At 33.9% G+C, this 22,352-nt stretch overlaps 1 protein-coding gene across 3 annotated transcripts in view; it reads right to left on the bottom strand.

The window, feature by feature from the left end:
- FSTL5 (follistatin like 5) overlaps window positions 1-19,738 on the bottom strand; it is a 766,041-nt gene extending 746,303 nt beyond the window's left edge. For all 3 annotated transcript variants that reach the window (XM_045464161.1, XM_045464179.1, XM_045464171.1), the window contains exon 1: window positions 19,040-19,738. The gene's annotated coding sequence lies outside the window, so the exon portion shown is untranslated. The remainder of the gene's footprint in view (window positions 1-19,039) is intronic.
- Window positions 19,739-22,352: the final 2,614 nt, after the last annotated feature.

Genomic DNA, 22,352 nt, shown 5'->3' with positions numbered 1-22,352 from the left:
TTACTATTTGAGCTGTATTCCATTCATTATGATCAAACATGTCACAGTATACTATGTTGCATACAACCACTCAGAGTGTGTGATTAGTATGGAATCAAACTCAACTTAATTTTTTAAATAACTTTGTCAGCTCTGGAAATGGCACCAAATTCAAAGTTGTGCTTCATCATGATGAGGTTGTAAACATCAAGAACATCCTGATTATTTTGAAAATTTGATTAGACAAATATAATGATCAATAGGAAAAAAAGCATATGCATATTTCATCAAGGAGCCAATACAGAAAATCAAAAAGAACAAGGTAAAATCTGCTAAACTGTACACATATTATTGTAATCTTGTTTATTAAATTGTTATTTTTATAAATTTATTTTTTGTTTTGGAATTTTTATAAAAATGGCTGTAAAAGTATATACTTTAGAATGTGAAATTAATTCTAAATAGTAGGTATCCACACAGAATTATTGTTATCATTGGTAAATTAAGAAGTGAGAATCCTCAAAAAAATTTTAAAAACCAAGTTTTTATATAATACAATAGCATTTTGATTAGACACACATCTACTACCAGTACACACACACTCTCACACACACAAAGACACAAGTGCAAATCCATACAAACATGCACATTTACATATAAAAATAGAAGACTCAAAGGGGCACCTGGGTGGCTCAGTTGGTTAAATATCTGACTCTTCATTTTTGGCTCAGGTTATGATCTCATGGTTTGTGAGTTCTAGCCCCATGTCAGGTTCTGTGCTGACGTCATAGGGCCTGCTTGGGATTCTCTCTCTCTCTCTCTCTCTCGCTGTCTCTGCTTCTCTCTCTCTCTCTCTCTCTCTCTCAAAATAAATAAACATTTTAAAAAATAGTCATACACATAAAATATTGGAATTTATTTTTTAACAAATAATGAAGGAGAAATATTGTAATTATCTCAGCTTCTCAACTGGTTTTAAGAAGTGAAATCAAAATACATATTTGGAAACATTTAGGCCAAAATGCTTAGAATATTACCAGTAAGTATCACAGAAATAAAACTTTATTTTTAAATTATCTATAAAAATGCAAGTTTATAGAGATTTTTGTATAGTATTTATAGTCTAGATTGCCTACATTACACAACAAAAAATTTTAAATTACAGAAACCTATTTGTCTTTCAAAGTGAATTTTTGCCTCTGGTATATACCCATTGATAGTTGGCAAGAAAAGACAGTCTCATCTTAACATGGGCATCAGGATATGCCATTGCAAGGGAAGAAAACATAATCAGGCACCAGCTCTTAAATACTGGTATATAGGGTGTCTCTGTTATGTCTACTCCCTTCTCACTGGCTAAACAAGTCACATGACCACATCTAATACTTTCAGGAGGATGCAACTATGTAATCTCTCTATATGCTCAAATAGTAAGGAGGGTAAAATGTTGGTGAGAAATAATAATTCCTACCATACTTCAGGACTTTTTTTTTTCAAATAAATTCTACCCCAAAGTGGAACTTGAACTTACAACCCCAAGATCAAGAGTTGCATGCTCTACCCACTGAGCCAGCCAGGTGCCCTTTAGGACCTTTTATGTGGTAAAGTTTATACTATCCTAATGTGTATTATGATTCTTTAAGGATGGTGGTGAGACTATATTGAATTTTCTAAATTTTCTGAAACAGTGATTTTTTAAGTAGAATATTTTTATACTAAATTTCTGTGAGCATATATTGAAATAGTAATTTATGCAACATTTTAACTTAGAGATAAACTAAAAATAATTCACAACTGTACTATAGTAATTAAGATTTTTATTTTTTATTACTGAAATACATCTAATTATAATAATTCTTTATTCTTATAGCATGATAGTGGTATATCATCAATTTATCTACAGAATAGTCCCTCTTGGGGCACCTGGGTGGCCCAGTCAGCTAAGCATCTGACTTCCAGCTCAGGTCATGATCTCATGGTTCATGAGTTTGAACCCCACGTCAGGCTCTGTGCTGACAACTCAGAGCCTGCAGCCTGCTTCGGATTCTGGGTCCCCCTCTCTCCCTGCCTCTCCTCCACTCGCACTCTGTCTCTCTCTCTCAAAAATAAATAAGCATTAAAAAAATTAAAAAGAAAGAAAGAAAGAAAGAAAGAAAGAAAGAAAGAAAGAAAGAAAGAATAGTCCCTCTTTAATTGAAGTAACTGTAAAGTTTTTGGGGGATTCTATTCTATCGGAAGAATCAAATACAAAATTTCCTTCCTAAATTCCTTAATAATAACTTCCTGTCATAATTTCTATGCTCTTTATGAAGTGGAGTTAAAAATATGTTCAAATCTGTAGTTTTCTATATACATAAAATTACGAACTACCCATAAAATAAATCACTATATCTATAGCTAAAATGGCCTCTTTTCACATTATTTTAATGGATAGCCCCTTTTATAAGTTTTACGTTTACAGAAAAATTGCAAAGATAGTTCATATACCATGCCATATAGTAACCATATACCCAACCAACACCTGGTGTCCCCTATTGAAATATGTTTGTATGATACATTTGCCACTATTAATAAACCAATACAGATACATTACTATTAACTAAGGTTAATAAAGTCCATACTTTATTCTCAGTTCTTTAGTTTTACCTAATGTCCTTTTTCTTTCCCAAGATCTCATTGAGGATGTCACATGACAGTTAGTAATTATGTTTCTGTAGACCCTTCTTCACTGTGACCTCACTTAAGTCTAAGTTTCATTTTTCATAATTTTGTAAATATTGTCATCCGGGAGTTAGCTTCTTTTTTTTAAGTAGTTTTAAATTCATTCATATTTATTTTTAGAGATAGAAAGTTCAAGCAGGAGAATGAAAGAGAGAAAGGGAGAGAGAGAGAATCCCAAGCAGGCTCTGCACTGATGACAACACGGGACTCAATCCCACGAACCATGAGATCATGACCTGAGCTGAATGTAATCATGAGTCCAACACTTAACCAACTGAGCCATAGTTTCTAAACTTATCTTTTTAGTCTCTGCCCCTACATAATATTGAAATGTTCCTTTTCAAATAATGCCAACCAAGTCCGACATCAAGAAGCACTTCACAAGAAGCTGTTTTCACAACAGGCAAAAATTGGATTTTAAATCTATGGTAGTGCTTTGATACTTATTTATTTTCCAAGTATGTCCTATAATAAGTGCTGCAAGATTTCTTTGTAGTACAGAATGATAAATTCACTCCACTGTTGTGAGAAAATACAAAAATAGCGTGATAAATCCCAATTGGATTCACATTTTTTGTGCACCATTTAAGTTAAAATTCTACTAGATATCAGTTCACTATCCTTTCTCTGAAGAGGTTTTCTATAAGCATTTTTTTATTGTTTGTATTGTTTCTTTAGTATATCCACTTCTTATTCATTTGTGTTTACAAATTTAACTATATAGACCACTTTGGTAAATGACAGGCATTTTTACGTGTACCATTGACCCATCCTCATCAGTTAATTCACAATCTGACATACCTATAAAACGGCAGATTACTGATCAATATTTAACTAAATTTAATATCTAGAACTTATAAATAAATACTTAAAAGTTGAGGCCAGCAGAACTTTATCATATTGGATGAGCTTGTGAAAGACTATTTCATACTAGTTAACCAATTCTTCCCTCTGATAACCACAAGTAGTTTATCATTAAGAATTCCTCAGACACAATTAAAAGTAAAGTGAGATCAAATGCACTATTGATATTTTTTTTAGTGTTATAGTTATTGTGTCACCCTAAATTCCTTTTAAATTATGTCTTGAATTTGGAGATTTTCAACCATTATATTTAGTATATGCGTGATTCTAGTGGATCTTCAATTTAATGTATCAATATAATACACCATTGAAAATGTACTTATCTACATATTAGTAAGTATAAAAATTCCAACTGACTTGAGAGTTTTAGAGGATACACATATAAATATACATATATATACATATATATGTATATATATGTATATATATATATATATACACACACACAAACACAATATAAAAATAGGATACTACTTATTTCAAGGTAAACATAATTAAAGTTAGAGTATTCACTGTCAATAACAAATCATCATATATATAGTTCACCCTCCACAGAGATAATCATTTTTATCTTAAACATGTAAAAGTATTCCACGATGTAGCCAAAAAATGATATGAAATTTCTTGAAGTCCATGTGATTTATTTAGTACCACAGTTTGGCTTTCTAAGTCAGGCATTATCAACTTGCATTTCCAAAGGAATGACTGTCAAACACTATACCAATGAATACAATTTATATAATTTGACATTAATTCTAAGTGTTATAATGATTACAAAGGGTAAACTCTTATGAAGTAACATATGTACTACCCAGCCTGAAAAGCATATATACATTAAAAATGTTCAACATTACTCTACCAAAGCTTGTGTCAGGAATAATACTGCAAATTCAAAGTCAAAACCTTTTGTTTGTACCATTTGCTGTACAATTACAGGTATGAAACTCATCAATAGAGTTCTAGCATTCAAAAGTTATTGCAATAACACCATCCCCCAAAATGAAATGCCTGAAAGCATCTAGTTCAGAATTATACACAAAAATCTGGAAGTGTGCACTGACTGGAATGAAACCCATACACAGTTGAGTTTAATCCCGATTAAAATGAAATGGTTTAATCTTTGTTTTCCCATTATTTTTTTTTTTTTAATTTTTTTTTCCAACGTTTATTTATTTTTGGGACAGAGAGAGACAGAGCATGAACGGGGGAGGGGCAGAGAGAGAGGGAGACACAGAATCGGAAACAGGGTCCAGGCTCCGAGCCATCAGCCCAGAGCCCGACGCGGGGCTCGAACTCACGGACCGCGAGATCGTGACCTGGCTGAAGTCGGACGCCCAACCGACTGCGCCACCCAGGCGCCCCTGTTTTCCCATTATTAAATCAGATGATAATAAAGATCCCACCCAATGAAAAATTCAATGTAGATTCAGTTCATTTTTCTCTACACTTTTATATGCATTTGTATAGACATACTATATTTAACTTCTATTAGAATAATATTTTTTAAAAATACTGTTCCTATAAAAATGTCAGATTACATTTTTACTTAATCTGTAAGTCAACTTCAATATAATGTCTACTCTGACATGTTTATAAGATAAAATACTTGGAAGTATACCAGAAATAGAAGTTCTCATATGCCATCATTTAGTGATAAGGCTTGAATGAAAAACAGATAAAATTACATTAATAAATTTAGTTTTATTTTCTCTTTAAATTACAGAAAGTTTTAATTTTGGTGCCTTTGCTTTTGCAAAACTGGAGAATTTCTTAATTAAAAAATAATGAATAGGGGGCGCCTGGGTGGCGCAGTCGGTTAAGCGTCCGACTTCAGCCAGGTCACGATCTCGCAGTCCGTGAGTTCGAGCCCCGCGTTGGGCTCTGGGCTGATGGCCTGTTTCCGATTCTGTGTCTCCCTCTCTCTCTGCCCCTCCCCCATTCATGCTCTGTCTCTCTCTGTCCCAAAAATAAATAAACGTTGAAAAAAAAAATTAAAAAAAAAATAATGAATAATCAGGATTGCATTTGGATAATGTATCTTTGTTTACAGTCACAGATATTTAAGAGAGAAGTTACTTTGAAGAAATCTTATGTACTTGAGAAACCCAAGTGTTTTCTAAAAAAACCTGTTGGGCCTAAGGTATTTTTACTGAAGACTTTAGACATTGAAAAACCCAGCTTGCATGAAAATTATGAAATCAATATTATAGAATTCTTAATATATAGTCATACAGCATTGCCTTTGAGCCTGGGAGGTCCATGTCTGTGATGCTGTGGCCTTTAACCTCCCCAGAAGCCCTGGTTCAACCTTGGTTCTACCTTAAAAGCTCTTCTAGGGGCACCTGGGTGGCTCAGTGGGTTAAGCGTCCAACTTCAGCTAGGGTCATGATCTCACAGTTTGTGGGTTTGAGCCCTGCATTGGCTCTGTGCTGACAGCTCAGAACCTGGAGCTTGCTTCAGATTCTGTGTCTCCCTCTCTCTCTGCCCCTCTTCCACTCGTGGTCTGTCTCTCTCTTTCTCAAAAATAAAATAAAAAAAAAACCTCTTCTAAAGCTGTATTGAAATAATTTAAGTGTTGTCTAGAATCAGGCTTGAGGCCCAATAATTGCTGAATAAATAATAATAATAATAATAATAATAATAATAATAATAACTTATTTAATAGAATCCAATTTTCATTGATTTTGTAAAATCAAGTTAAAGTTCTCTTAGATTAATGGCCAAAAGACATACAGAGAAAATTTATAACAGAAGAATTACTTTAGGAAACATTAAAATATCACATTCACTAAGCAAATATAAGCAGAAATCTAGAAAGTGCAATTTTCCCTGTTCAATTAACAAAATTGTAACATGCAACACTATGACCAAATATCTCAAATATTACTAGCCTAAATCTATAGTAATAATTATAGAAAATAAAACAGCAATAGCCATTTCTAAACTTAAGTATGATCAGGTGATTTTACCAAATTATTCAACTTCTGGGAAAATTTTAAAATAACAATAAAAGCTTTGAATGGATTTCAAACATTTTAAAAGTTTGTAGATCACTCAGCATTCATATAAAAACTGCATGCCAAGCAATAGAAAATAAAATATAAATTTTACTAAAATGCAAATTTATTATGATTTCAATAAATCACATATACTGCTATTAAATTTAAGTGTCCTATGGAAAATGGCAATGAATTCCAAAAATTGTCATTATGCAAGAAAAGAATCTATTAATTTAGCATTAAATAAGGACTAAATAATACTGAAACTATGTTAGAAGTTATTAATAATAAAATTTCCATTCTTTTTAAAAAATGCTGGTATGTAATAGCTCATTCTTACGACATGGTAGGTTTTCAATTGAACCCTTGGGATATAACACTCTCTGATGCATAGACAATAATTAAAATTTTAATATGAAAAAGTGTTTTAAATTAGCAAGCTTTATATTTTCAGCAAAACTTTGGAAAATCCTGGAACAAAGTCCCAATCAAAAATAGCCTGAGTTGTTGCTTTCAAATTTATGATATATATAAATATGGGACCTGGCTCTTGGTATGAAGTTGTTAAATGAAAATATCAGGTCTGTTTAAGAGTTTCTGCAGATGGATGTCCTTTATCTTTGTGCCAGTTTTTGAAATTTCTAGAAGGATACTGCCACAAGTCCTGCATAGAATACAGACCTATGTTTAAGTCCAGTGTATTTAAGCTAACCAGTAACATTTTAGGATAGGGCCAGACTTAGTTTTAAGATTATCACAGGTTTAATTTAAGCCAACTAATGCTTTATAGAAGTCTCTGAATACTAGGCGTCTAGTTTTGATGTTCTTTTTCTGAATCAAAAACCCTGTACAGAGATCTAAAAACTGGAACAATAAAGCCCCAGTATCACAGAGCTGGATCTTCATAGCATTCCAACAATTTATAAGTCAAATCTGTTTACCTTCTGTTACAAATAGGACAAAAAATTAGGGGGGAATGGGGAAGCCTCTTCAAGTGCTTAAATAGCCATAAGCTTCACAACTTCAAAAAGGTTATTTTGCACTTAAGGATACTTTTATTTCCTATATACGAAAAAAAAAAAGAAAAAAATTTTTGAGGGAAAGCATAGTGACATTAGAAAGCTAGTATCAAAATATCCTTAAGGCCTTCTTGAGCTCCCTCTACTGATTTTTAGACAGTTGTTAACCTGACCGAGATGTTTAACAAAACATATATAATTATCAAGATGTCCAGTCGAGTGCTAGCATTAAGAGCAGTTTTCACAGCTGGACACAGACTTCTACTCCAGACATTATCAATTAAATCGTACTATTTGTGCACAGACAGGAAAACAAACTCAGGGAAAGACTTTCCCCATACTCAGCCCTCAGGAAATGAGAAACAGGACACTTGCTAAAAGAAACAGTCATGGAGGGCATATACTTGAAATCTTTGCTGTCATTTAATTGTAAATATGTAGACGTAAAATACAAAGCATTTCTAGAACTTTTTTCACTTCATTTTTACATTTTTTAGCTCACTTAATTATGACTTCATGAGGAATCTCACCAAAGGAAGTAATTAGGGAAAATACTGCCACAATTTGTGCAAGTTCTTTCAAGCCTTATTTTTTTTTTTTTTTGTAAATTCACTAACTTTTGAGACTCTGCCAAAGGATTGAGATGTTGTTCATGTAATTGTTGCATTTATTTCATAAAGTTCTGGGTGTATTTATATCTCATTTATTTTCTTTTGCTCTTTCCTTACATGGTCCCATGATGTCACACTTTTTAATGAACACTGTGGTTTCTCAAGCATGTGCACAAACCCAAAAGGCATACTAAGCATTTCCCTTTCTCTAATAATGCCATAGTGTTTAAGTTAATGACCACTTGACATAAACACCAGCTCAGTGGATCACTGCCTCAAAGGAACATAGATTTTAGAGCACTTAAGTTTTCTATGAAAGGATGTGAAGTTCTGAACAAATAAAGTGTATAATGCACCAAGAGTACAAATGAGTTTTCAGAAATCCGCTTTAAATCCCAGAATTTAGTTGCAATATATGCTCCGTATGGTGTATTTAACAGTGGAAAGAAAAGTTAAATAACATATTTCACATATATTGCAGTGCCAAGCAAAGAAGGATGTTAATCTTTATTAACAAGACCACCACAAATAAAAAGAATCTTTTTTTTTTTCATGATGGGAGCATTTTGGATTTTGTCAATAATTGGACATTCAGAAATGAAAGAGATACTATTTTAAAAAACACATACAGATGGCCAACAGGTACATAAAAAGTTGTTCAACATAACTAATCATCAGGGAAATGTAGATCAAAACCATAATGAGATATCACCTCACATCTGTTAGGATGTCTATTATCAAACACAAAGAAGCAAACAAAAACCCTGTGCACTGTTGGAAGAAATGTAAAATGGTATAGCCACTATGGAAAACAGTATGGATAGTCTTTAAAAATAAAAAGTAAAAAATAAAATTACCATATGATGAACTGATCCAACTCTTTCTAGCTATTTATCTAAAAGAACTAAAAGCAGGATCTCAAAGAGATATTTGTGCTCCCACATTCAATGTAGTATTATTCACAATACCCATAAGTAATGTCAACATCAGAAATTACAGAATGGGGACCACAGAATGTCAGAGTTGGCACCCCAAGATAACTCCTACCTTAGATACCACTCTTAATCCTCAGTAATCCTTACCTAGTTTACTTTTGATCATGGCACTTATCAATAATAGACATGATCCTCTGTCTACTTTAGTTTGCTGATTGTCTCTCTTTCTGCAGAAAGACTAGAGAGGCAATTTTGTTTCTACCATTCTCACTCAACCCCCAGCAACCAAAAGGGCACCCGAAACACAGTAGCCATTTATCAATATTTATTGAAATAATTATTTTATAATAAATATGGTCTTAATGTTTTTAAGAAAATTATTGTTTATTAAAATTAAAAATTGAATGTATATACAAATTAATCTTTTAGCTTGAAAAATAAATTTTAACGTTTATTTTTGAGAAAGAGACAGACAGACAGAGTTGAGTGGGGGAGGGGCAGAGAGAGAGGGAGACACAGAATCCAAAGCAGGCTCCAGGCTCTGAGCTGTTAGCACAGAGTCTGACACAGGGCTTGAACTCACGAACTGCGAGATCGTGACCTGATCCGAAGTCGTATGCTTAATGGACTGAGCCACCCAGGCGCCCCTTTTTAGCTTTTGTCAAGCTAAAATTATCTTAATTGTATGTAAACTATAAAAGATGTAAGTGCAATAATATTTTGTATAGTAAATGTTAATAAAGTAATTGTCTAAATATTTACCAATCTTTAGACAAGAACAAAATTATTAGTATCATACATGTGATAGTCTTTTGAAAATGACATTCTTTTAAATTTTTTTAGTGTTTATTTTTAAAAGAGAGACAGAGAGAGTGAGCCTGGGAGGGGCAGAGAGAGGGAGACACAGGATCCGAAGCAGGCTCCAGGCTCTGAGCTGTAAGCACAGAGCTCGATGCAGGGCTCAAACCCACAAACCATGAGATCATGATCTGAGCCAAAGTCGGATGCTTAGCTGACTGACCCACCCAGGTGTCCTCTAATTTTTTTTATGTTTATTTTGAAGATGACATTCTTTAAAAATGTAAAGTTTTTCTTTAAAAGTGTATAGAAATAAATTTTGTACTCTTCTAAAAGACAAATATAAATATCATTTTCACTTTCTATGCAATTTGTATATCACTTGTAGAGCATAATGTTAAATAAAAGTCCCCGATTTTTATGGAAAGATCCTATGTTGCATAAAATAAGATAATAACAGTAAACCCTTTGTGTGGTTTCAACTTGTCAAAGACCAATGACTAAATAAATAAATAAATAAATAAAAGATAAACAAAACCTAAAATCTAAAAACATGAACCAATCCATGAGCATACATGTACAAAATCATCGTACCAAAACCAATCCATTAAATATGCACGATGCTACATAATGGAAGTAAATATAAAAAAGAATCAACTTCAATGAGGATTATATAATAATATGTATATGAAGTGATTTTAAACTACAATGTTTTGCACACATGCAAGGAATTCCTAGGGTCTTCCTTTAAAAAGTGTTTAAGATTAATTAGAAAGAACAACCTAAGACACATTTAAAAAATCCAAAGGCCACACCAAACTGTTCACTGCATAGCTCAGGTCATAAATGCTGGGGATTAGTGGCACAACATCAATGGAGAAATATTCTAAGGTTCAAGTAGAACTTGAGTCAGGTATGGTAGGTAGTATCTTACATGAATCCCAATGACCCGCACTCTTGTATAATCACCTTACCTTGTGGGTAGACAAAACCTTTAAATTGCTTTTGACCAATAGAATATGACAAAGGTAATATATTGTTCTTATGGTTATGTTACATGGAAAGGAGAGATTTTAAGATGCAATTAAGGTTCCAAGTCAGTTGACTTTATGTATATCAAAAGAGATTATTCTAGCTGGACCTGACCTAATGAGGTGGGCCACTTTAAAAGTGGATCTTAGGGGCGCCTGGTGACTCAATCAGTTGAGCCTCTGACTTTGGCTCAGATGGTGATCTCAAAGCTCCTGAGTTTGAGCCCCGCATCCAGCTCTGTGCTGACAGTTCAGAGCCTAGAGTCTGCTTCAGATTCTGTGCCTCCCTCTCTCTCTCTGCCCTCCCCCAACTCTCTCTCTCTCTCTCTCTCAAAATATAAATAAACATTAAAAATTTTTAAAATTAAAAAAAATTAAAGTAGATCTATAGGTCAGAAACTGAAGGAATCAGTGAAATTCTTATCTGGCCTTAAAGAAACAAACTTCCATCAGTTTTAAGCTGAAGAGAAAAGAAAAGAGAAGACAAAAGAAGAAAAGAGGAAGAAAAGAAAAGAGAAGAAAAAGAAAAGAAAGAGAAAAAAAATAAAAGAAAAAGAAAAAGACTCTCGACAGCCAGTGATCTTGGAGAACAACAAACCTGGACCTCAAATAAGAGCCCAACCCTGGCTGAAACCTTGATGTGAGATGCTGGACAGAGGACCCAGATAGTCTGTACCGAGACTTGTGACTTATGGAAACTGTGAGATAATAAATGTTTAAACCACTGAGGTTATGGTAATTTTTATGCAACAATAGAAAACAAATACATACGTGTAAAGAAAAATAGACATCTTGGTAATATCCAGGGTGACACTAACATGACATTACTTGCAACAAAAACTAAAGACTTAGAAAAGCACAAATGAGCACAATATGCTCTTATACTATGAAAAACTTGGCTGGAATTAGAGAAGTGAGATGTAGGTGGAGATTCTTGAAAAGGCAACAGTCCAGACAGGGTATTGGTTTTCTGTAGAGGGAAGGATCATACTTTATATTTTGATCAATCTCTCTTTTACATACGTGCATTGCACATACGAGAAAATTGAAAATCAGATTGATTGCTTGAAGCTACAGAACCAGTAAGAAGGATCTTAACATCAAGTAGAGAATTTCAACTTGATACAGTAAAAATTACAGATCCACTGATGATTTCTGAAGAACACAGTGACATTTAAAAGCTTACTTTAACTGAGAGGAATCTAGAAGAGGTATGAAGTGTGTATCAGGAGAGCATAATGAGGATGATCATGCAGCTGGTTTCAGACAGAGTTTGGTTTGAGTCCCAGCTCTGTGGGCAGCATAACTCTTTAAGCTTTGGTCTTTCACTATCCACTATCTATCTCTATGAATAGCATTGTGCATATAAAATATAATACTGCTTATAGAAATTAACATATTGTATGGCATACTATGAATTACCAAAAAATGTACTTGCTAATAACATCACTAATTATTATTACTGCAGGGAAGAAACAAGAATCAGGGAGATCAATGTAGAGAGTGTCAAAATAATTCTGATTGAGATGGGATACTCTAGGTCAAGGTAAAAGTGATAGAATGAGGGAATAGAAAACAGAGAATTAGATAAAGGCTACGTTACAAAGGGAGGAATATCAAAACTTGGGGAGTCACTGCATATAGTATAGTAAGAATGATGTAAGTTTAAGACATCTATTAATTTTTCAGACCTCGGTGAATAGAAAAAAATGTCATTAACTGACAGGCAAAAAAATTAAGATGGGGGAATATGTGAGGGATGAGATGATATGTTCATGGAATTTATGCTGTCACCATGAAATCAAAGTTAAAATGTCCAGCAGACCTTTGTAAATACATTAATGGAGTTCAAATCTGGGCCAGAGCTATATATTTGGAAGATCTCTGTGAAGAGAGAATAATTGTAGCTGTTGGAGTGAATGGACTTCCTGCAGGGCTCCACAGAGAATGAGGAACAGTGAGTCAAATGAATAGTATACAAAATGGTGCTGAAATTTCAAGGATTAACAACTTTTATACCAGTCTTCATTCCAAAAGGTAAACACTGGATATTTCTAACTAATATGTAAAATATTTAATGAAAGCCCTATAATCTTACACTAAAATATTTAATGAAAGCCCTATAATCTTACACTAAAATATTTAATGAAAGCCCTATAATCTTACACTTTTAAGTTAACTTTTCTATAAATCAAACTTTTCTACCTCCTTTGGGATCCATTTAATAAGGACAACCCAAAACTTGGATAATGAGGATTCACTAGGGAATCTGATGCAACTCTGTGGCTCCCCTAGGAACTGTGTTATAATTACTGCCACCAGTACTCACCTTTTCTCCTACTCAGTGAGCTTAATGCTATATGAAAACACAGAGCATCAACTAGAGGTCAACATTTCCCTTTGTACCTCAAGTAGAATAAATAAACAATGAATGAAGTATTTAATGTTTCCTAAGTGTTCAAGAGCCCATTTTAGACTACCTATTTTTGTATTGTGTTTCAAAACTAATTTTATTTTGATTACTTTATTTCATGTCACAGACCATTTGAAATATTAGTAGCTAACTAGTTTGAAGGTTTAAACATGACTATCAGTTGATAGCACAAGTGGTAATTTCAGGAAGTGGCTAAAGTTCAAGATGTATTTGTATTTGATATTCAGTAGGACTTTTTAGAGGGAGAAAAAGAACAAGAACTATTAGGAAACATTAATTACTCTATTCTACTGTTTCTTATTCTACTTATTGCCTACTCTTACTCTTATTAATGCTCTATGAGATAGAATAATGTAACATCTTTCTAACATTAAATACAGAGGAAAAGCTTCTTAAAGCCTTTGGTATTGTGCATTCTAAAATGTGTATACTAAAGAATAAATACCACAAAATCATTTAAATATAATTTAATGATTAAGGGAAGACTTGGAGAAAGAGGGCAAAGTAGGCATTCACATGTAGTAAAAGTCTCACAGAAAATGTGTAGTTTTAAATAAGACACACCCAGTTGAATATTTGTCCCAAACAGAGGTGCTGGAAGTGCACAGCATAGCTGCAAAAGGAGTGAACTGGGTTTGAGTGTCTAATCCACCTATTCCTGGTTGTGTGAGTACATGCTGGAGAGGTGGACAACTTTCATCCGAGTTTCTGCTTTCTCCTATCTAAAATGAAGGTACCATGAATTTTTTTTCACAGTTATACACATGTTAAATGACTTAGATAAAATGGCCTAACATGAGTTAAACATGTGTACATATATATGTGTAAAATATATGTCTACACATATTAACCCTTTGAATGGTATCTTTTCCTGTCTTCTTGTATAAGAAAATCCAGGCTCAAAGACTTTTTGCTCAAATATCAATAGGTAATTTGCCACGAGACAGAAGATGTGTTAACTAGAAGCAAATCACTCTCTCTCTTTCTTTGGAAGGATGAATGGGGCCCCCTCCTCAATCCTAAATGAGGCGGTTCAGACTCTGGTTGATGTCAGGATCCCAGCAATTACTGTAGCTCTGAAAAAGGGGGCACATACCTACAGAGTACATGGGGGCATTTGTCCATTTGTCACATCATGTTAGTAAAAAATCTGTAAGGGTTTTAGAAATTAGAAAAAATAAAGCCTTGATGGTCATTAAAACACTACCTAATGTGTTTTGTGGAAGTGGTCCAATCACAAAAGGCAAATTATTTCCATTTCATCATCATCTTTGGGGAACACAGTTCAGGCTTGTATGTTCTAATTGCTACTGTATGTATGTTTTAATTGTTACCTTAGTGCTACTTACACAGAAAAAAAATATATCACTAAAGTAAGCTTCTCTTAACTGTCAATTACAATGGTATATTTAAATAAAACTGAATGAAAAAAAGTATTTTCAAATCCTTTGCATTGTGTTTTAGAACTGCTAGCAGTGTTATGAACCAGTGTTACCAGTTGGAATAATATTCTCTGTATTGACATGCAAATGAACTCACTAAGCAACTACTTTGCTTCGGAGATTTACATAATGTGATACTAAAAGCCACATTAAATTAATATTAATTATTTGGTTTTAAAGCAAGAAAGTTCAGAGTTAAGTGGCTCTTCTTCCCACATTTTAACACATCTATGCATGTAACATTGATATACAAAGAATAAAAATATCTTAGGTATAGGGATCTCCAAACTCTATCCCTTAGAAGTGCATGGCTTATTGCCCAGAGATATAGGAAGTAAACCTGATGTATCTCTTTTAGAGATAGAAACTTTCAAATCCTTATCAGCACTCATATTTTTTTTTTTTTCAGAATCAGTGTGATAATATAAACTCCTCATTATGTACACATCCATTCTGCTTCTTATTCCTGGAGAATTTTCATTTCCAATTGTCCCTTCCCTTGCCAATCAGCATGAGAGCTTATGAGTGACATTTTCATGGCAAAAAACTGGTGTGTGCTAAAGCATAACAGCCTAAATAGCAAAAACAATAACAGAATGAACACATTTGCCACTAAAAGTATATATTGTATTTCAGCTTGCTATGTAAATTATTTTTGTATTAAGTAACATTTCTTGGACTTGCATGTTCAAGATCATTCCCATTGCATGTTTATGGTAGAGCCTAATTTACTAAGAAATATATATGTATACACACACACACACACACACACACACAATGTACACACATATACACTCATTATATCATGCACTTATACTATTGTTTAGTATGGGTAAAAAACCCATACTAAGACTCAGTGAAATTCTGAATTTATCAAAAACACTCTCATTTACTATAATAATATTAACTTCCTCAATGCCAGGGTGATTAAAGCACAAAGGGACCAATTGTTCTGTTGCATGGTGTGATGACCAATTTAAAGGGAAAATTAGGATTTTCCACAAGGGACCCTACAGCTCACCTTAACTAGTCTATGCCCAAAGGACACTGGAGGTGTTGAAGCAGAAGATGATTAAGTCTGTTTGGTAAAAGATAATTGGTCACATGGCTGTTGCAATAATGTTAACAACAGGAAGTATTTTTTCTGACCTATTAGTTCCAAAGAATCTTTAGAACTTTATAATACATTAAGTAATAAAAATGCCAGAAGTAGATTTGGAGATTTGGAGCATATTATAGAAACATATTATTGAAGGTGTTTTGGTCTCATCGATAAACAAGCATTAAACATGAAAAATTGTCATTATTCAAAGATAATTCTCAATAAACTATTACTTCCATAATCTTTTAAATATAATTTTAAAAGTTACTTTTAAAAAGTCAATTTCCTAAAACTTTTTAGCTTATTTCAGGTTTATTATTACTTTCTTTAATTCTCCATTGTACACGTTAATAAATAGATTTTAAAAAAGAAAGCAATATATAGCCTTGATAACAGAAAACCCAAATCGTTTCATCTTGGCCTTAAATATAACCAAACATACATACTTATTTCATCTTATCTGTAAGAAAAAAATCTGTCTAGCAATATCATTTTTAAATTTTTTACTAGATCAATGTGCTTTAAGAAACTGAGAAGCAATTAAGGCAACTAGAGTATGTCATGTGACATATAATTAAATTATTTCAATAATCTTTCTATACACTTTGTAAACTTTATCATCTTGAAGTAAAAAGTTCTGTATATACTCCTAGTACTTATGCAATGAAAGGAATTCATTTTTTAGGAGGCTATCTACTGTGGTATTGAATATTCCTTTGAATTTCACATGGACAAGTTGTAACTCCAAAATATGGTCATTTTCTTTGTGAAGCAAAAAATTTATGAAGGGACACCACATTTGACTGTCTTTAATAGGTATCTTCCAATTTGGCAATTTTATTTGTTTACAGTAAGAAACATATTCTACATCCAAATAGTATACCCCTATATGCTAAGTTTGGGTTTATTGTGGTCACCTAATTTTACCTTACTTCAGAACTAATATATAAAAGCTAAATAGGTTTAAAAAAATCAGGAAAAATGTATCTAATATTTTAAATTTGCAATCTCATCGAATCTGCCTCCTTAGTTTCACAATTTCCAATAGCATATTTTGATTTTAGTATTTAACCATCTCACTGTGACTTCAACTGAAAGAATTCCAGATACTGGTAGTTCAAGAGAACTGTTTATACTCAAAGGAAGCCATACATCTTGGAAAACTTTATGCAAAAAGAAGTCAATGAGATACTAAAATACATTTAGGTGAACATAGTGTTTATTTCTGTTATTGCCTTTCAAGTAAGTTATAAAATTACAATATATATTGTTGTTTCCATATGACAAAGAAAAGGAAACTGAAATTAAAAGAAGCCATAATTCTGTTTGAAATTCCATACTTTGAGCATGTATACCCATATAACTAGTTTTAAAAAGAAAATTTTAAACTGTATAGAAGAAAAAAATTATTTCATATTAATTTAAAGGAGGCTGTTTAGTGGGAGCTTCATGGCCCAGTATTTCATATATTCCCTCCTTCGCTTCTCTACCTGCTTAGTCTTTAAAAAATTTTGTATCAATATTTAATGTAAGATCACATGACTGACAGGAATCCTACAAAGAACGATCTTCTTGGGGTAAAACATGAGAACAACTTAAGGGGACTTATATTTAACCTCTAGTGTTTGCAATAATATCCATTTCTTGCAACAATCACTCTGATGTAGTAGTGTGCTGTAAATAAAATGAAAAATCCTTATGCAGAAAAATTATTTTAAATAATTAACTTTAAAGCTAAAGTTCATACTGGTAAGTGTAATGCCACTAGAAAAGAAATGTTTACCATAATTAAAAATATACAAATATATAAAGTTAACTTAGTATACTCTTTATTTGCTGAAAAACATAGCCCTGGTCAGTTGAATAATACTTAGTAAGTCTGAAACAGCTTATATTTTACACATTCCTATTAAGATAGGATGTCTAGTTGCAATCTTTCCCTGGAATGTAAACCCTCCTCTCTCTGTTTTTCCAGCCATCATTCATCCTTAATCTAATGTCACTAAAAGAGATAAATGAAAAATCATAATTCTACTTATCAGATAAACAATATGCCTTACATATAAAGTCATGAATAGTGATAACAAATACACAGAGCACGAGTTAACTTCTATCATTTAAATATTGTTCACTATAAGAAGTACTGTTCAGTGGTTTTCTGTACTGAATTCTTTCTTCATACCCACTCAAAACACACTACCAATTGACAAAAGGAACACAGCTTCAAAAGAAAATCTCCTAAGTAGAGAAAAGCTCTCTGTTAAACATGCAAGAGGTTAAACATTTCTGAAATAGCGAGACATTTTCTCAGCCCACGCTTCCCAGTTCCATTCAATTACCAACAGCAGTAGCGACTATAATACAAGCTAATACTGTATTATTAAATCAGAGCTTCCCATTTACATCCACCTCTAACCTGAGGGGGTGGGGAGGGGATGACATTTACTATTCAATAGCAGGACAAACAGCCCCCAACTTGGAAATACACATGACCTTGGGGTGCAGAATTCTCAGAGACTGAGTTTCACAAGTTTTATTTGGATCTACTGCATAACAACACATCTAAATGAACCCAGCAGGATATGAATGCTCTTATCCTTACCACCTCACCTCCAAAAATGTTAAGAGAGCTCTGTACTTTGCAGTCTATGCTGTAGATACCAGAGGTAATATTGATTAATCAGAGATTAGTTCACTCAAATATTTCTTCAAGATTGCATTTGCTTTAAACAACTTGTTGGTTGATTTATTTACTGCAATTTACTAACATATTTGGGGCTTGCATTGAATGGTTCTTGTTTCTTGAGCCATGCTGGAAGTGTTGCTCTACAAATATTTATATTTATAAAGCAGAATGTAACCTGATGACATTAACTTCGCAAAAAAGCCCAAACCCTCAACTTCCCCTGTAGAATTCAGTGCTTAATCACCAATAGATGTGTTTGTAATAAAAATAATAATAGTAATTATTAAGATAATTGTTGCAATCATTGCCAAAAGTCCTGTTTCAGATTAGAAAAATCGTAACTTGCTTTTAAATTTTTGTATGGCACTCTGCATTCCTCCCCCCTTTGTAATAATTTATAACATATTCTTTATCTTACCTTATTTTAAGAGTCAAAAAAGTCTCCCAGAAAGATTCTTAAATGGTGTAGGTATATAAATCACAGTAATAATAATAGTTAAAAAAAAAAACCTAAAAGATTGTTTTAGCTGGGAAAAGAGGAAAATAGTTTGGTCTAAAACTATAGAAATCTCCAAAGTCACGCTTGAATGGGCGCCCAGGTGGCAAACAGAGGACTCTCTCCCACGTCCGATACCACACTCCTTTGTCAAGTTGATATGGTCCTGCTGGTGAAGCGGGTCCCGCAGGGCACAGAGAGTGCAAGAGGGCGTTGCCTCGAGGTGCTGAAGCACCCCGTCCGCTCGCGTCCCAGGTTCAGCACCGACAGCCCAGTGGACAGCACCAGCTCCTCTCACCTCCAGTTTGTCTCAGTCACTGAACCAGGCTGATTCTCGCGCCTCCTCCCACAGCAAAAGCTGCTGCCACTCAACCCGGGCGTGCCCCGCCCCCATCATCTGACGTAACTATTTTGCATATCAACTCCCTGAGAGGTGCGGGGCCGCCCCTTTGACTGGGCTTCTGGTAGGGTCAGCTGAGGCAATCGAGGCGACAAAATCCAGGCTTATGACCAACGTGGACTTCATTGGACTTCACAATCCATTCACCACCGGTCCTGAAGAAACTAAATGCTTTTGGCGTGGCATGAGCTTTTGCCTTCGCTGGGACTGCCGTTTTTGTGCGCTCTAAAGATCGCTGCTGGCACAGCTCTGGCAGGAAGAAGGGGCGGAGGGTGGGGGCAGTGGAGCACTGAGAGGAGAGGCTGGGGAGGCGGGTGGAGAAGGGACTAGGGAATAGAATGAATTCATCCAACCACTCCAAATAATATCCCCGCTCCTTTTGATCTTCCTAGCCAAACTTTCCTCCTGCTCCCTACCATTTGTTTACTGGAAAGGATGTGTCTGGTGTTCTGTTCCCTTTCCTCGGTTCAGGGAGCTGCTAGAGGGAGTCGCTGCAGCAGAAACTTGTTTAGGAGAAAAAAATTGCACTGAGCACTGGGAGAAAATGTGAAAGCTGGCGATGCTTATCATCATTCGTAAACAGAATCTTTTCTTATTTTTTATGTGAATGATGCATAGCATATATCAGAATTCATGTTTTCTTATAGAATCTACAGAATCTTCCCTTTCGTTCTTAGGATTTGAATACATCGTCAAGCTATGTGAAGTTGGAAATTCCAGGGTTAAAAAAAAATTAATAATGAAAAAAGTGAAAGTTCTCAGCTTCAACTTCCACTGCCAAAATACTGAAGGTTATGTAATATTTATTATGTCTAATATATCAATTGTTCTCTGAAAGATGGGGTATGCTGGAAGCATTTCATAGCCTTTAGCAATTCTCTCACTATATGTGATGTTTCTTGTTCCAGTGAGGCTCTGAGGGCCTTGACAGCAAGAGAAAGGGCTGCCATGCCAGATTTCTGACTGCTTAAACTTGTAAACAAATACTTTTAGTGAACTGGAGCAATCAATCTCCTAGAAAGATCATTATTCACATACTGTCCACATGTCCCACCTACAGCCAGCAGGACTTACTTGTACAAAGAAATGGGCAACTAAATATTTTCATAAACAAAGTCATTTATTCAAGAAATTTCTTAGCATGCAATACATTGTTTTCCATAAAAATGCATATATCCTGATATTCCTGGAGTGTAATATTATTCTGCACTGGACCCGCTCAGGAATGTTTGTAGGGAATCTGATGAAATGAGTATATTTGTTTATTTTCCTAACAAGAAACATAATAAATTTGATTTTCTGCAAAATTTAAGAAATTATTTGAGGAAACACATTTATTTTGTGGGCAGATATACCCAAATCCTTTCCTGAAAGTTAGTTAGCAAGATTGAGGGAAAAAAAATGATAATTTTTCTTTGGAGGGAACTTTCTTTTTTCTGCTTTTGAATAAACTTTCCTTTCCAGCTTTATTAAAGAATTTGTCTATTCCTTTCCTAAATATCCAATTCCCTTGGAATATCCCGCAACATATCTAGACCATCCCAGGTAATCTGCATTGTTTTATTTTTCTCTGACATCTATTGATTTTATGTAAGTATATAAATAACTAGTGCAATGCCTTTTTGCACTGCTCATTACATGCACGCGCGCGCACGCGCACACACACACACACACACATATTCTAATAGTGTTTCAGTTACCAAAGTGATTTTATAATGGTTTCAGATTCCATGGTAAGGCCTAAAGGATGACATTTGGGGGCAGATGGTACTCTATATTACAAGTACAATGAAGCCAACTGAATATCCTGTACTTAGGCTGATCAAAGCACACATGTTATGCTTCTTTTAGAAATGTCACATGGCATATTTTGGTCTGCTTCATGCCAACATGCCAAAATGGCAGAGAAAACTTAAAAAGTCCACTGTGAAAATATGTAGAGTGCATTATTAAAAATCCTTACAAAATTCCACCAAACTGTGTCATATGCTGTTTAATAGACATTATTTTTCAGTTCACTTCAGTCGTCATATTGTTTGGGGCTATGAATTACATTAAGGCAGGCATAATATTATTCAACAGCCTAAGGGGATAATTGCTTCAAATGTTTCAAATAAGGGGGAGGGAGAAAGCATTTTCTCATTGTGGGGAGTGGGAGAGAAAGAAAGAAAGAAAGAAAGAAAGAAAGAAAGAAAGAAAAAGAAAGAAAGAGAAAGAAAGAAAAGAGAAGAGAAGAAATAGAACTATTTTTGTACGCATGCACAAAGAGGCATGCATACAGAAAAGTACTGGGAGGACTGAACCCTCCTCAGAGATTCTAAGTTTTTTTCCGACTTAAATTAGCTGTGTGACCAAGATCAAGATATTTAAACTCTTTCATCATACTCGTCATTTGTAAAATTTGAGGATTTTATTGCACTAAATTGTCTCTAAAGTTCCTTACATATCTGTCATTCTATGACTCTACAGTAGAATTTTTAAACTTCATGAATTACTATATTATAATGATATTGTGATAGAATTCAAGATCTTAAGAGCCCTCCCCTCAGGTGGGATAAATTGGCATCTGGTTACTAAGACTGTGAAAATGGTACCTTAGGGTAATTAGTTTGGGAGGCGTGCAAAAAAGATGAGTGACTAGAACAAAAGATGAGGCTAAGTAAGAGAGGTCAAAAAAACTACATTTTACTTACCCAAGATGAAATTAAGAGAGGATTGAATGGGTCTGATAAAGTAGTCATTTATTTTTATATAAACAATATTATAATATCCTCACATATAGTCATACAAGTAATTACTGTTCAGGATGTTTAAAATAGTTGTAAAGCAACAATA

Source organism: Leopardus geoffroyi, chromosome B1, assembly GCF_018350155.1.
Source record: "Leopardus geoffroyi isolate Oge1 chromosome B1, O.geoffroyi_Oge1_pat1.0, whole genome shotgun sequence".
Classification (NCBI taxonomy): Eukaryota; Metazoa; Chordata; class Mammalia; order Carnivora; family Felidae; genus Leopardus; species Leopardus geoffroyi.
This window is presented reverse-complemented; position numbering and strand designations above follow the sequence as displayed.